We start from the raw sequence: 15,809 nt of genomic DNA, 5'->3' as shown, positions 1-15,809 counted from the left end.
GTAGGTCAGTACCAGTTGAAAATTTAAAAATGTTATCATTAAAAAGGTCATAAAATCATTACTCCTAAGGGTTACAGGAATACAAGGCTCAATATCACTATGACCCTCTGTCAGCCTGGCTACAGGGCTGAAGAGAAACCTGGGGTTGTTCTTGTTTTCTTCAATTAACGCTGAGTAATAGGCTGCTCTAATATCCTGTGGTGCCTTTTTGTATGATTTGACACCATCGTGCCAGATCAGGTGAAATTCTTCTAGTTTGGTGGAACGCCATTTCCTTTCATGCCATATGTCAGAACAAGGTCAAGAGTGTGATTAAAACCATGAGTTGATTAAAACAACATTTTTCTTCCTTCCTACCACACACCAAGGAGAGTTGTGGGTCTTTCTGTGTTTTGTACGTCGCTGAACAATTCCTTTCAGCGTGGTGAAGCAACTCCTCGTTGCCCGCGTTGTTTACACTTGGAATCAGCTGCTGGACCCGAAACCCACCACTGCACCAGAGAAAACACTTTCAACACTATACAGCCTGTGCTGCTGAGGGACAAGTTGGAGCACTTGGGGTGGACCAGCATCTTAATAATATGGCTACTGGACTTCCTCACCAGCCACCCACAGTATGTGAGGGCATGGAACTGTGTGTCTGATATGTTGGTCTGTAGGACAGGTGCTCCACAGGGAAAGATCCTGACTCCATTCCTTTTCACCATGTACACTGCAGACTTCAGACATAACTCAATTTCAATAAATCATTGTGCAATAATCCCCCATATCCAAGTGCAATATGGTGACATTTTTTTTTACTACCAATAATTTAAAAATCAAGAAATGCTCTAAATATCGTGGGGGTTTTTTGTTTGTTTGTTTTTCTTTTCTTTTCTTTTCTTTTTTTGTATAATTTCTTTTTAAAAAGTGTAAATATGCTCATAGTTTTTACTTTGTATGTTTTTACTCAACCTATCTGCACTTTTATCTTGCTATACTTGTGCAACTGCAACAATGAGAAATATTACATGAAATATTGGGAGTCATGAGAAAACATTTTGAAATCCCTAAGCATGGATTCAGAGCTCGACTCCACTGATGTGAGGGTCTTCTATGCTATGGGGCCAGCCCCCTCAAGCACCTTGTCCCAAGGGGAATATACTATCTAGAGAATGTAGTTATCCTGAAGCCCATTGACAGATATGTTAAGATGGATGAATACTCTAAATTCAGCAAACCACTTAATATGCAACAGTAGATCCACATAGAAGGGCCCAGACCAGGATTCGAACCTGGAACCCTCTTACTATGAGGCTACAGTGCTAACCACTGCACCACCCACACATAGGTCTGAACTCCTAAAATTCAAAATGAGAGAGAGCATCAGCTACACAAGTTTCATGAGCAAGCACTTAAGTAGCTCACAAGAAAAAATTATTCAGAACGTATGAGTAAGTAAAACATCGCTTGAGACTACTTATTAGTGGTATTTTTGAGCAGCCCTTATTGAATATTTCTACAGTAGCAGAATTGTCACAGAACACCATAATCTGTTTTCTGGTCCATTTGCTTCCCCGTAGCAAGCATGTGACAATGAATGGGTAAAGCTGTATTTCAGTTGGCCAGACATCTGCAAACCCCTCATTATTATAGACCTCCCCCCCAACACCAAAGCAAGGTACAGCATCTGTAGAAAAACTGGAGGAAATCATAAAAGAACAAAATATCGTTCTATTCGTTACAAAGCAAGGACTAGAACTGCACATCCTAGCGACAGCCTGCGTCAAATGAACAATACAATACGAGAACAAAACGATACGAATGAACGACTGTGGAAAATGATGCACATTGCAAGATTAAGGTGGTCTAACAGAGATAACAGATCTTTTTTAGATAGAATGGCAGCAATGGACACGGACTTGATGGCTGTTCTGATGCGAGGCTGCTTCCCTTGTGGCAGTGAAGCTTGCATCAACATGCTATCAAGAGTTATGCAGAGAAATTCCAAACATGTGGAAAGGCCTATTGTTTTTCTTCTGAAAGAGGTACACCTAACTCATGGAAAAGACTTTTGACCATGAAAATCCTGGGGATGGAGGAGATGAAGGAAAATCAACCACTAAAAAAATCATCAAAAAGATCCAAGACAAAAGGGAGCTTGCAGGTGTTTTAGAGAATGATTAGGTTATTATAGCTACGATAAAGAGGCAGATTGTATCAAAAACTTCCCGAAAGAGATGTGATGACATAATGTCTAAGGGACAATAGGTGGGATTCAAGTGTGAGACTAACTCAGACAGCTGAGAGGACAACACTGATAGAAGCTGCTGGAGGAGACCAACTGGATGACATTATTCTGAGGCATCAGAGTCTGGGGATGAGATATATTTAGTTCTCAGCTGGTAGTGGGAGCATTTAATAACATCAGCAGAGGAAGGGTTTGAGTAGTATTTTCATGCTGTGGGCATTTTTATTAATTTGCATTTTTCTTAATTAGTTTGGTCTAATACTGTGCCTTAACATAGAAGAGCTTAAGTTGGGGCAACTAGACTTCAGTTTAAAAGTGAAGACATTTCGCCTATAATCCAAAAGAGGTAAGATGGTGACGTTCTGAGTCACCACAGCCTTCCTTTCTTGTGGAGTAACATTGGATGGTGGCGATTTGGCACTGGAAAGCACTGCTGAGACTTCAAATGTCAGAGTTGTTTGGCTTCTGGTTGTGGGAGATTGTTCTTCTTGATGGCAGATTCTGTAGCTGTTCTGAGGTCAACAATTGGTAGTTGTTTCGGATATCCTTTTCCGGTTGGGTGAGAACCCTGTCAGAAAGGTTTCTGACCCATTTGATCTGATTGGACAGGGAAGACAGATGGCTAGAGAGTGGTGTTACAAGTCACATGATGAAAGGGTGGGTTGATGACCCATTTAAAGAGCCACACTATCGCTATGGGGGGCAAGCAAGTCATTCACACATGGACACATGAGACTCCACCAAGTCACATGATGGCTGTGTACAAAGACCCATTCAACACCCTTGCAGTCATATGTTGGCTAGGCAGGTCTCCCATCCAGGTTTAATACCTGGGACTCCTTTACAGTTAATCAGAACTGAAGAAGCCTTTTGGATGCGGGGTGAAACATCACTTTTAAACATCCAGTTACCCCAGCTTAAGCTCTTTTATGCAAGATGACCTGGATGACTGAGAATCTACACAGGCACATTGTTCCTTAACTGTCTTCAGAGACTTTTGATAGCTTTAAACAATCTCTAAAAATTCTGTATGAGACTGGGACTTTTTTCTGTCTGCGCTCTGTCCTTCCACAATCTTCGAGCACAGTCTGCAAGCACAGGTAAAGTCATTCAGTATGTACTTGCATAGCTGCTTTACCTGTATATTTAACCAGCCATCTGCAGCAGCAGTGTAACTAGTTATCCTTCACATTTGCTGTTTTAACTCCTGTTACATTTTTCTGCTCTGATGGCTTTCAAACACAGACTCCACCATTTCCTCTCCTCCTGCTAATTCACTGCATTGTTGATCTTCCTCCCTCCGTTCCCCTTTCGTCCTCAGGCTTTCCTTCCCCCTGGCTGCCACTATCCTCTGCTCTGATTAGGATTGACATATTCCCTGAAGATATGCTATTTGTCTCTGTAACTGAGATGCTGGCTGCTTCGTCCTAACCTGGCCATTTACACCAGTCAGGACAACCATTACAAAGCTTACTGATCACTGCCATGAGGAAATTGGTGTGCAAACCTCACGCCTTGGTGGCTTGGTGTGCAGTATCTTAATGTTTTGCATTGTCACACCCCCCCTTTTTAGAGATGGGCACGTGACCTGATTCAGAGAATGATATGACCCAAAATATCATGAATAAAGCATGCAGTCCCTGGCAGAAAGATCTTTAGTGTATGTTATTATGAGCTCCCCTGATGGTATGAATAAATTAAATCCATTTTCATAGCTTTCTGAGAAATTAAAAGACGCATTCAAAGATGCAATATATGGGCCACATGTTTAATGACCTCCCAGCAACACTGTCGCAATAGCTTTGAGAGCAATTAGTTAATTGCCAATGCAAAACCTCCCTATGGAAAACATCTGACTATAAAACCAGAATATGTATCAAGCATAAAGTGATTTATTCTAATTTATCGCACCTGTTTAACTCTGACTGCTTGATAGGTGGGGTTTTTAGTGCATTCATTCAGCACTATCAGTGACTATGTTTAGTATTCGCCTGTGTTTTCATTTATCCCCACCGTGCAGCTCAGGTAGCAGCAGGTGGTGTTTTCAAGTCTAAACAAAAGCATAACTGGCTCAAACCCTAATCTACAAAAAAAAACAGATGGTCTGATTTGTCTCAGAACAAGGCATATGTATGCCTTTTTGTAAAGGCTTATGAGTTCAAAAACTAAGTATTTCAAACATTCTATTTTTAGCTGTTGGTTAGAGAAGAGAGCAGTTTTATACTGTGCGTAGGCATGGCTGATGGTTCAAAGACAAATCCCTGTATACAGTATGCTGTCAGCTGCCAGACACACAAGCTAAAACTAGTGTAGTCTAATACAACAGTCCTGCAACCCAAATCCTCCCTCATGAAGGTTTGTAATGTTCAGTTTTTGTTGTTTTAGTCGTGATTGAACTTTAAGGAGAATAAGTTGGAGGATGTAGTTTGTGGTGCTGTTTAACTGTATGGCTTTACACAGAGAAGTATTTCTGTTATAAGATAAGATAAACCTTTATTAGTCCTGCAGTGGGGAAATTCCCATTGTTACAGCAGCACAAAGATAGCAAAATAAAGGTGCAGATAGGTTGAGTAAAGAATCTACAAATTAAAAAATACAGGGATATTTACACTTTTTAAAAAAAAGAAATTATACAAAAACACAATATTTATAGTATTTCACTATTTTTAAATTATTAGCAGTAGAAAAGTCATTGTATTGCACTAGGAGATGGGGGAGTATTGCACAATAATTTATTGAAATTCAGTTTGTGGTGTGTAAGGGTTCAGCCAGGAGCAGCACTGGTTGTACTGTCTTACAGCAGCAGGGAGGAAGGACCTGCGGCACACATCACTTAGGGTGAAGCAGCCTGCCTCTGAAAGAGGTGCTCAGTGCTTTCAGAGTCTCGTGCAGGGGTGAGAGTCGTTCTCCAGCAGTGAGGATAGCTTGGTTATCATCCATCTCCAGGTGAGAGAGAACCTTGTGCAGGAGGAATGTGACCAGAGAGGACCCTCAATGGGCTCTTCAAATGTACAAGGACCCACCTCTCCAGAGTCTTCATGAGGTGGGATGTCAGTGCCACCGACCTGTATCGGTTGAGGTCCTTAAGGCATGGCGTCTCTGGCACTGGTACCTTACAGGATGTTTTCCACAGCTGTGGCACTCTACCTTCAGGCTCATGGTGAAGATGTACTACACCACATGTGTCAAACTCAAGGCCTGCGGGACACATCCAGCATATAATTATATCCGGCCCGCGAACTCATTTCATATAGATCTATTATTGTTGTTACTAATGGCCCGCCAATATGAAGCACTGATAACACACAAACTACAGATCCCATAATGCAGCACAACTGCCGCCTTGTCTTACTATTAGCTACCTGGGAACATTCCCGCGTCAATCAAGTCAAGCTCTGCTGCTGTATACAACCGAGGCTGTTGATTTTGTTGGCCTAGCTTGCTCTTTTAGGATTCCTATCGGTACAACAACGTCTCTACTTGCGCAATTAGCGCACTGCTCCCTCCTGTTGGAAAGCGGTCACGACCCGCTCATCTGTGTCGCCCCAGACTCGAAAGGGTGATGTAACGGAGTGGGAAAACATTGCATTGTGGGCTTTTCGAGCAACTGAAAAGTGTGTTTACGCCGGCTGCTTGCATGATGCTATTCTTGTGTTCTGTTGTTTTGTTTCAGCAAGTTAAAACATGGTGCGAACGTACATTGGTGGCAGCAGTGGGATTTTCCCTTGCTCAGACAACTGTCGTACAAAAAACAAAAAAAAATTGCAAGAAACAAATGTGAAGACCGCCAAAGTTTTAGCCAATTAATTAGCAATGGACAGCAGGGGTTACCCTAGAAGCTAACATGTGGAAATATGAGGAAGACCCACCAGAGTACCGAGATCGTTTGCTAGCAGAGTCAGGATGGAACTGCTGCCACCCTTCACTGGCGAGGACAAACAAAGTTTCGCTGACTGGGCCGGACAGTACAAGGTGGCCATGAGAGCGCTGGTGGGAGGCACCAGCAGTGACTACGACTATGAGCTGGTGAGGATTTTGCCCAAACAGCTGACCAAGGCTGCTTTTTTTTAGAGCAAATATCTCTGTCTGCCCCCGTGCCCCAGGGGAGAGCTTGGATTTGTATGCTGCAGACCTAAGCAAGTTAGTGTAAAAAGCCTTCCTGGTCAAAGAGACTATGAAAATGGACTGTGTCAATGCTCAGGTACGCCACACTTGTGGTGCAGCTCCTTTGGTGAAAAACTGCCTTCCCGGGCATTCTACAAGGATAGAGCTGCTTCTCCGAATTGGTGGGACTCTGGACCTTCCCAAACCTCCTTCAATGAGGATACAATGCAACAACGAGGAGTGCGGTTCTTCTCCCCCAAGAGGGAGGACACAGCCAGCCAGTCAGGAAAAGAGATGTAGCTCATGTAGGGGCCCAGACATCAGCTACATTCCCCATGGGCCCCCTGGAGGAAGAAGTAATTATTCCCTCAGCAACTAATGCACTAATACAGGACGCTATAGAACCGACATGCACTTTCTATGTGAGGGGGAACATTGAGGGAACTGAAATCGACATATTAGTGGATTCAGGGGCAACAGAATTTTTCATCACTGCTGATTTTCGCAATTCTGTCCCAGTTTTGCACAGACAGCCCCTAAAGGCTGATTTTGTCGCTGTACGGGCAGTGAATAGACAGATGCTGGACAACAACCACTCTGCATCTAGGGAGTAACTCCTGCCAGCATGTCCTCCATGGACTTCCTTGTGCCTAACCATGCCCTCTTGGATTATGCTCTTGGTACCCTGCAGTTGTGGGATGCAGTCATCCCACTTCTGAGTAGCCAGCACTTAACCCTGTAAAGCCCACTGTTGCAGAATTACAACATCACTTTTAACAATTCTTTAAAAAGTTCTGCAAATGTTTTTTTTTTTTTTCAAGATCACATTTACATAGTTAGTGGGTCCTATTGTTTGTCCTCACAATGCTATTGGATCAAAGAAGTGTTCATAGGTCCGGTCTTCTGGCCATGAACTCACCTTACCTGCAAAGTTTGCGTTGTGCTTATCTCCCTTGTTTTGCATTACTGAATTTGTCAAGATTCAACTAAGTAAAATTCCTTAATTTTTTTTGTGTGTGTGTTTATTACAATGTTTAGAACACACATATTTAGTTGTTTTGAAAAACATTCATCAAATTTGATTTAGAGCTTGTTATGTCTATGTTATTCTACAACGTTGAGCCAGAGTGGTAGTCAAAATAGCCTGTGCTCCTTACACAATACATAAGGACACTGCACTTCTCACATGGTCACAAATTGAAAAAAAATGTAGCAGAAATTTAACGTGTTAGATGATGCATTGTAACTTGGTTTTAAATGTGTTTTTCTGTTAGTTTTTTACTTAGTTTAGCTTAGACCATAATTAAACACAGGAATAAATTGTATGTGGTATTTGAAACTACATCATCTATAACAGTATCTGAAACTCCCTGTATCTTTGTAGTTTCTCCTAAATGATCCTGAGATTTTTTTTATGAGTGTTGCCCGAGTAGCAGTTTGTAGCATTAGGAGATAGACAAACAGGCTCTGAATGTTCTGGATTTTTTGGGGGGATTCCATTTGCACCTGTAAGGGACAGGTGCGAATGATCTTGAATGTGAACCTATAAGTGCTCTGAGGGAATGCATGTGTTCTTTTTAGTATGTTAAGTAGAGAGCATAATAGGCCAGCCAGGCAGTATTGCTTGAATGTAGTAGAATTTTGATTAGCATTTGCATTGAAATGATTATATTTTGATGGATAATACTTAGATCTCTACCCTCGACACATGGTCTAACACCTAGTCTGTTCTTTCAGTTTATCTACTACAATATAAGACCCATATGTATTATTCACATATTTAATTTAATTTTTTTTTTTTTTTTTTTTTTTTTACTTTTGCCATTGCAGAATGCCACCAGTGCAAAAAGGTACAGGATGTGATTGCTGCAGTCTGAAATGGAGAGAACAATTATGAAATGGACTCAGATGACACTGATGCAAGTGAATCAGCAAGAATCAGCTTTATTGACAGTATATATATTTTTACATACATACACTGAATTCGGCTTCTGCATTTGACCCATCCTTAGTTGAACACACACATGCAACACCCGACCTTGATGTGCTCAAGAGCACATCAGCCGGGGGGAGCATTTTTTCACATTAATCACTCCACCACACCCAAATTTTTCCTGCCCGTCCGGTGGGGGAACCAAATCGGTGACCCTCCGATCACAAGCCACTTCTCACCTCTAGGCCACAGCTGCCCCCCAGAGAATGAAGATGCAGGTGACTGCCCAGCCAATGATGATGTGGACATCAAGCCCCAACCAAAAAAACACACCATGCCCCGTGACAGGTTTCGCTGTCAGAATTTCCCTTTGCACGCTCAGAATTGTGGCATGAATATAATTCCATAGAAAAAGGAGTTCTGTGACTTTGATGTGTACCAAGGGAGTGTAGATGGAATACGACAAGCCAAGCCATCTGAACTTGGACTGTCAGGTGATGTTGTGATGAAGCTCACCTCCACACTTCCAGAGGGTCAAAACTACAAGATCTACGCAGACAATACTTCACCTGTGTCCCATTGGTAGTCAAGCTCCTTGAGCATGGAATCCATTATGTGGGATACAATTTTTTTCGAATATTTTGATTAATAAATACTTATGGGGCTAAGTAAGCAATCAAGCCTGCAAATGAATGCTTAAATGTTGTGTATATCTGTTCAGACAAAGTCAGTACAAATACAGAAATGCTGCTCACAACTAGGCCCAACTTTGCAATATTAAAACATTTCCCTAAAAACTTACTAAAATGGAAAAAATTAGAAAAATCTTTCATTTCTACATCAAAGGCATGATGATATCTGAGAGGTAAAAAAAAAATGCACATTTTTTTCTATATTTGGGTCTTGCAGGGTTAATTCCAGAGTGTTGTAATGTGTCCATCACCACTGCCATGACACTGTCGTCCCTCAGTGAAATGCTGTGTAATGTGTATCACCGGCTGAGCCCATTGATCAGCCCCCAGACTTTGTGGGCTACCTAGAGCCTAACCTCCAAAACAAATGTGAGTGTTGTGGCTCACACAGTGACATCTGTGAAGAATGGTGTTACAGTGGCCTATGTGTTAAATCCTACACACAAAAACATTACATTGAGAGAAGGTGCACATCTGGGGGAGTTTTTCCTCTATGGATGAATCAGAGATTGTGCCACTCACATGTGCTCCAGTCAACACAGTCTCTACATCCACTGAACTGCCACTGGTATCCCTAGAAGACTCCCCTGCTAGTCCGCAACAAAAGACACAGTTGGCCGCCCTGCTGGTAGAACACCAGGAGATCTTCAACATGTCAAAGGTAGTAGCTGGTGTGGCAGTACGAGGGAGATACCATTTTATCATAACAATTTAAACTTGTGAAATCTGGAAGAAAAACCGACAAGGCCACTCTGGGAATTTCGCCCAGATTTTAAAGAAATATACGTGTCATTGTGAGGCATGCAGGTAAGTGTTACAAGGAAGGGCAGGGTTCAAAGTACCAAATATGTGGTTCAAAGTACCAAATATTTGAGACGTTTATTTAACTGCTGTTCATGAGGCAAAAGTTAAAAAATTATATTGACATAGCACCCAAAATACAAACTACTCCTGTGGCTGAGGCTTACGAACTGTGAGGGTAATATGGGGTGAGGGAATCCAAAATAACGAAAGCAAACCACTCCTACGTGACACACACACACATGCCAAAAAGGTGAAGTGCAAAAGAAATCAAACCCTGGGGACACGGCACATGAGGGAGAAACCACCACCTGCTCACAGCAGCTGTAGGGAGAGGGAGAACCACTAGTGGTTTTAGGCATGGGCGAACCCGAGGCGGCATTTTTCATGACACAAGGGGGGGCGGCACGAGCGCTTGGAAAAAAAACAAAAAAACATGGTTACATGGTTTTCTATTATTTGTGATATCACAGTGTGAATTGGCAAATTGGCGCCCCCTGCAGCTGCAGGTGTACCTGCATGCTGCGAAGGTGCCATGCACTGAAGCTGTGTGTGTGACAAAGGGAAAGGGGAGGGAGGTGGGGGACAGTTCACCTCTGGGTTTCTCCCAAATTGAATGGGCAGGGGGAATCCACTGTATGAAACAGCTAAAGTCAGTCACACCTTGACTTTTTTCCATATAACACATTTCATTCATAATATTATAAATACAGGCATATAATTCCTGCACATTTTTGTTTTTCTGAATTGTGTGCAATAGATGAACAAAAATAGGTAATACAAAACGATTATGTGGTCACCAAGGTGAATTGGTTTAGTCGACTCCTGGTCCTGAGTGACAGCGTTGGGAAATTTGTTGATTGTCGAGTGCCGAGTAAACGCAGAGATGGACAGAAAAAGGTCAAAGCCATCAGGTACCCATAGGGAAAAAAAGAAAAGAAGGAGAGGTGAAACGAGCAAAAGATGAAGGTTTGCTATGTTCTCTCTGTATGATTACAGTATCCATGTCATGTCAGGCATTACTATACAACAGTAATTCGTGTTAACGAACACCAGATCTAATTTCACCATAAGATTGTGCTTTGCAACAAAACTGTTACAAGTTGAGTTATTATTTATTTCCATCACGTTGGGTCCTGTAATTAGCTAATGGAATTTTCATATATGTAGGTAGTTTCAAAGATGAACATTTGCTACAACTCTGTTTTGTGACAAAACATAGTTTAACGAGTCATAACTCAAAGTGTGCCAAGCACAGACGTGGAGGATTGGAGAATTGGATTTGGGCGTGGGGGTGGGGGGCTCAGAGGGGGTCTCGCCCAGGGAGTAATTCAATGTAGAATGTAGAATGTAGAACCACCACTGGGGGAGAACACAGTTAAACCACCCACTAAACCCACTATTACTAATCCCTTAAAATGTACACAGTTATGAAAACAAAGAAGAAAGATATCAACAGCCTAGGATGAATGTTCAGATTATAAAAGATTAAAGATTATAAGACAAGAATCACTAAATCATTTCATCCCCAGCAACTTAACAAATGAACAAAACAAACAAAAAAAAAAAACAACCAATCACCCAACCCACTTGGTCCTCGCAACCACTCACACACACACACACACACAGTTGTGACTGGGCAACTGCCGCTAAAGCCAGCCACAAAGGGACAAGGCTGGGTGCCGGAAGACCAAGATCTGAACAGTAATGTGAAGAACACAGTCTCAATTTCAGCAAAGCAGGAGGCAGCAAGCAAAGCAGAGAGCAGTGAGCTAGGAAACTGCATGCACAGTGATTAAAGTCCATGGAGCAGGGTGACAGTGTCCCATACAAAACAGCCGCCGCACACTGAGGGTAAGCAAAGCAGCAGTGGTCCTACGTCCAGAGTTCAACCACAGGTCCCGATCAGCAGGCGTCCTCCTGGGGAGGATCAAGACGAGGAGGCTCTGCACGGTTCCGTGTTACCCAGGGCATTCGGGATGTGCCAATGATGCTTCCAGGATCCGCTATAAAAACCAGGCAGGTGAGCTGTTTAGTGCCTGAGCTAATAAAGCTACAGTTGGAACTGAACATAAACACTACGGTGTCTGTACCTTGTCCTTTTAGTGCCTATGGCGGACAAAGATAATCGCCGCCGTTTCCTGAACCACAATGGATGACTAAAAGAAAAAAACAAATTAAATCATTTAATACGATGGCTAATGGAAGCTAAAAACAATCTGCAGACAATGCAGCCGCATACCTATCTGCATGCAAAGAAGGAAGCGGAAGGCCGGGAAAGAGCATACAGCCACAGCAGCATGTCGTACTGCTACATCGGCAAGTGAAGCACCATATTGAGACTGACAGTCATCCCACCATAAGACAGTGGGCCTAATGTACCTTTCCAGAAAAGAAAGAAGAGATGGATAGGCGGTCGAAGCTGTATTGCCAAACGGGGTGATTGAGGACAGCTGCAGCTCATGGGCGTCACCTGTTGTGCTGGTGAGAAAGAAGAATGTGAAGTGTTGATCGCCGCATAAACAGTATCACGGTGAAGGACTGTCATCCCCTCCCCAGAGTTGATGACACCTTGGATGCACTAAGCGGCTCCCTTTGGTTTAGCACGTCAGACTTCTCGAATGGCTATTGGCTGCAGAGGCTGCAGAGGAAGTCAGAGAAGACAGCCTTCACAACCGGCAGGGGTCTCTACCAATGGTGTTCCATGCAAATGGGCCTCACCAACACACCTGCCACATTTCAGGGTATGATGGAGCTGGTGCTGAGGGGACTTCCCTGACAGGTGAACTATGTTCTTACTACCGCCATTTTGTTAAAGATTTTGCACTGTGAGCCCCTCCCCTGCACCGCTTAACTTGTAAGGATGCATCTTTTGAATGGTCGGCAGAGTGTAATGCAGGCTTTGAGTACTTAAAAGGGGTGCTCTCAGCTATGGGCTATTGTGTGGGCTGTGCAGCAGTTCAGGCATTATCTTGCTGCTGTTGCCTTCACTATTATAACTGACCATAAGCTTCTGTTGGGTTTGCATGGCATATCCATTGACAATGATCCCACAGGAAGGAGAGCAAGATGGATACTGGAACTTGACCCTTTTAAATGGGTCATTAAGCATAAACATGGACAACAGCATGCCAATGCCAACACCCTGTCCCTCTGATCGTCGGAGCCTGAGACAGAAGTCACCCTTGGCAGGTTGCAGGAAGTAACCACTCAAGTAAACACCATAGACTCAGCCCACAAGTCAAATGTTTTCCCATCAGACCCCCCTTTGTCTCAGTTGCCAGCTGAAAAACCCCAGGCCTCTGATATCTCCCTAGGGAAGCAGTGTATGGAGATGGACATCAAGTCGGATGATTTGTCTTTTATACATGCAGAGTTGCAGCGGGCTGGTCCTGATATTAGCTGGGTGCTGGACTGAATCAAGAAGACTAGATCGAGAAGAATGGCTCCCGGGGGGGTTTCTCAGGGGCTGCAGAAACTATGGACTGAATATCCTTGTCTTTCTGTTGAGGATGGGCTGCTTTGCTGGACTGTGACGTCTCCCATGGAGGGTGCTATATGTCAAGTAGTTGTACCCTCCTCACTTGTGCCTGATGTACTTCAACATTTTCACGGAGGGACCATCTCAGCCCATTTTGCAGTGGACAGAGTATGGGAACAAGCAAGACAGACTTGTTATTGGCCCTCTATGTTCAAAGATCTTCAGAAGCGCTGTGAGCAGTGCATCCCATGTCAAGCCCGAAGGGCCCATGTGCCTAAGCTTTGTGCGCCAATGGGGGTGTCTCTGGTAAGTCAACCCTTCCAGAGAGTTGCCACCGACATTCTAGAGCTATCCATGACTAGATATGTGTTAGTTGTTGAGGACTACACAAAGCCAGATCCTGGCTGTGTTGTGCTTACAGGGATATCCAGGACTTACCTTTCGTATTGGCTATCCCTCGGACACTAATGGACAAGGGCTAGTAGTCCATTATGACAGACTGAAACCCTACACCCTGCCTGTGCCTGCTGGTCCTTCGAGCAGCCTCCCAGATTCCACTCCACGTGCTCTCTCACTGCAGGACAACGAACTGTCATGTGAGGGGTTGATGGCTGAAGAATCTCTCCTCACTAGGAGTACAGGGACAGGCACCGCTGCAAACACTAATGAGTCACAGCAACTTGTGTCTCATTTTGGAAGGACTGTGAGACAGCCGGTTCATTTCAAGGACACTCAATATATGTGTTTAGTGTTGGCACTGTGTTGTATTGGTTTGTCTGGCGCACTGAGTCAGTGTTGCATTCTTTATCCCAGTTGGACCTTTGTGAAAACTGCAGCTGGTTCCAGGAAGAACACCACCAAGGTGGTTGAGGAGGAAAAACAGGACAAAAGAAATAACATAGTCATCCCATATGTATCTGGGATATCAGAAAAACTCAGGAGGATCTTCAGGAAGCACCGTATCCCTGTGTATTTCAAACCCAGCAACACACTCAGACAGAGACTGGTACATCCCAAAGACAGAACACCACACACTCAGAAAAGCAATCTGGTGTATGCTGTCCAATGCAATGAGGAATGCACCGCTACATTGGGGAGACAAAACAACCACTACACAAGCGCATGTATCAGCACAGGAGGCCCAACTCCTCAGGCCTAGATTCTGCCGTCTACCTACACCTGAAGGAGAAAACTCACTCCTTTGAGGATAACAATGTTCACATCCTGGACAGAGAGGATAGATGGTTTGAAAGAGGAGTAAAAGAAGCCATCTATATGAAATTAGAAAAACCATCTCTCAACAGAGGAGGAGGTCTGCGACACCACCTATCTCCAATTTACAATGCTGCCCTTTCATCCCTTCCCAGGAGATTCAACAACTTAGCTTCTAAGAACAACTGCCATTCACAAAGGACCACATGTGACTCTAACAACTGTCGTTATAACACAATAGAGCATTAACGAAGTCGAAACCAACTTCACCATCCCCAACGACTGTCTCTCAACGACTGTCGTTTGTCACAATGGGGCACTAAACGAGCCTATGACACCACTGGCCATGTGAATGCCTCCACAGAGGTTAAATACCTGGATCTCCACACCAGCTAGTTGGACTAGTCCCAGCCTACTCAAGCGAGCATGAACTGATGAAGCCTCTTGGATGAGAGGTGAAACATCTTCAAAGACAAATAACTAAGTCCAGTTGCATTCGATTGAATTTCCTTGAGATAACCATGACCTGGATGAATGAGAATGTTCACAGGCTTATTCTTTACGAGGATAATGGGCATATTGGTTGATTTTCATCTTCATTGTCATGTCAGTTCAGCATCTGTGTAGAATAGCTAGATGTCTGTGTGTTCGCAGTTTGGTGTGTTATTGCAGGCTCATCACAGTGCTATTGTGTATTGGGGAGACTGATATATTGTTTTTTTTTACTGTTATTCTTTACTGTATGAACGACACACCTGTTGCATCTCTACTGTCTATTGGTACTGTTTATGTTAGGAAACAAGGACGTTTCTTTTAGGAAGAGGGGAGGTATGTAATGTTGTGCACTAGTAGGAGCAATTTGGTTATTGGCAAGAAGATCAATGGTTATAGGGAATAATCATTGAAATCAATTGATCAGTTATTCAATAAATTGTATTATTTACACGTATAGAATCGGGGCACCACCCTGTCATCAGGGACCAATAGCCAAATTAACAAGTGGGGAAAAACAGTCTCTTAATCTTGGGAAGGGTAAACTCGAGCACTGTCATGAATCCAGCTGTTGTCATTAGTACCTTTCACAATAAACACAGACCACGACGGATTAAAATTATAATAGAATTTATTAAAAGCAACAAGCATCCAAAGATATATCACTTCACAACAAAAGCTATTATAATCCAAGTTAATGAGTGCACACTACTAGCTACAATAGGTATACAGGTACAGCAGCAAAAGATATTCGGTGTGTGTGTGTGTATGTGTGTGTATGTGTGCATAAGAGAGAGAGAGAATTAAAAATGATGGCAGACAACAAACAAGATGGAGGCTAACAAGCTAGCGAGATGGTGGCTA

The sequence above is a fragment of the Scatophagus argus genome, chromosome 17 (genome assembly GCF_020382885.2).
Source record: "Scatophagus argus isolate fScaArg1 chromosome 17, fScaArg1.pri, whole genome shotgun sequence".
NCBI lineage: Eukaryota > Metazoa > Chordata > Actinopteri > Scatophagidae > Scatophagus > Scatophagus argus.
The sequence above is the reverse complement of the archived record's forward strand: the minus strand, read 5'-3'. Positions refer to the sequence as shown.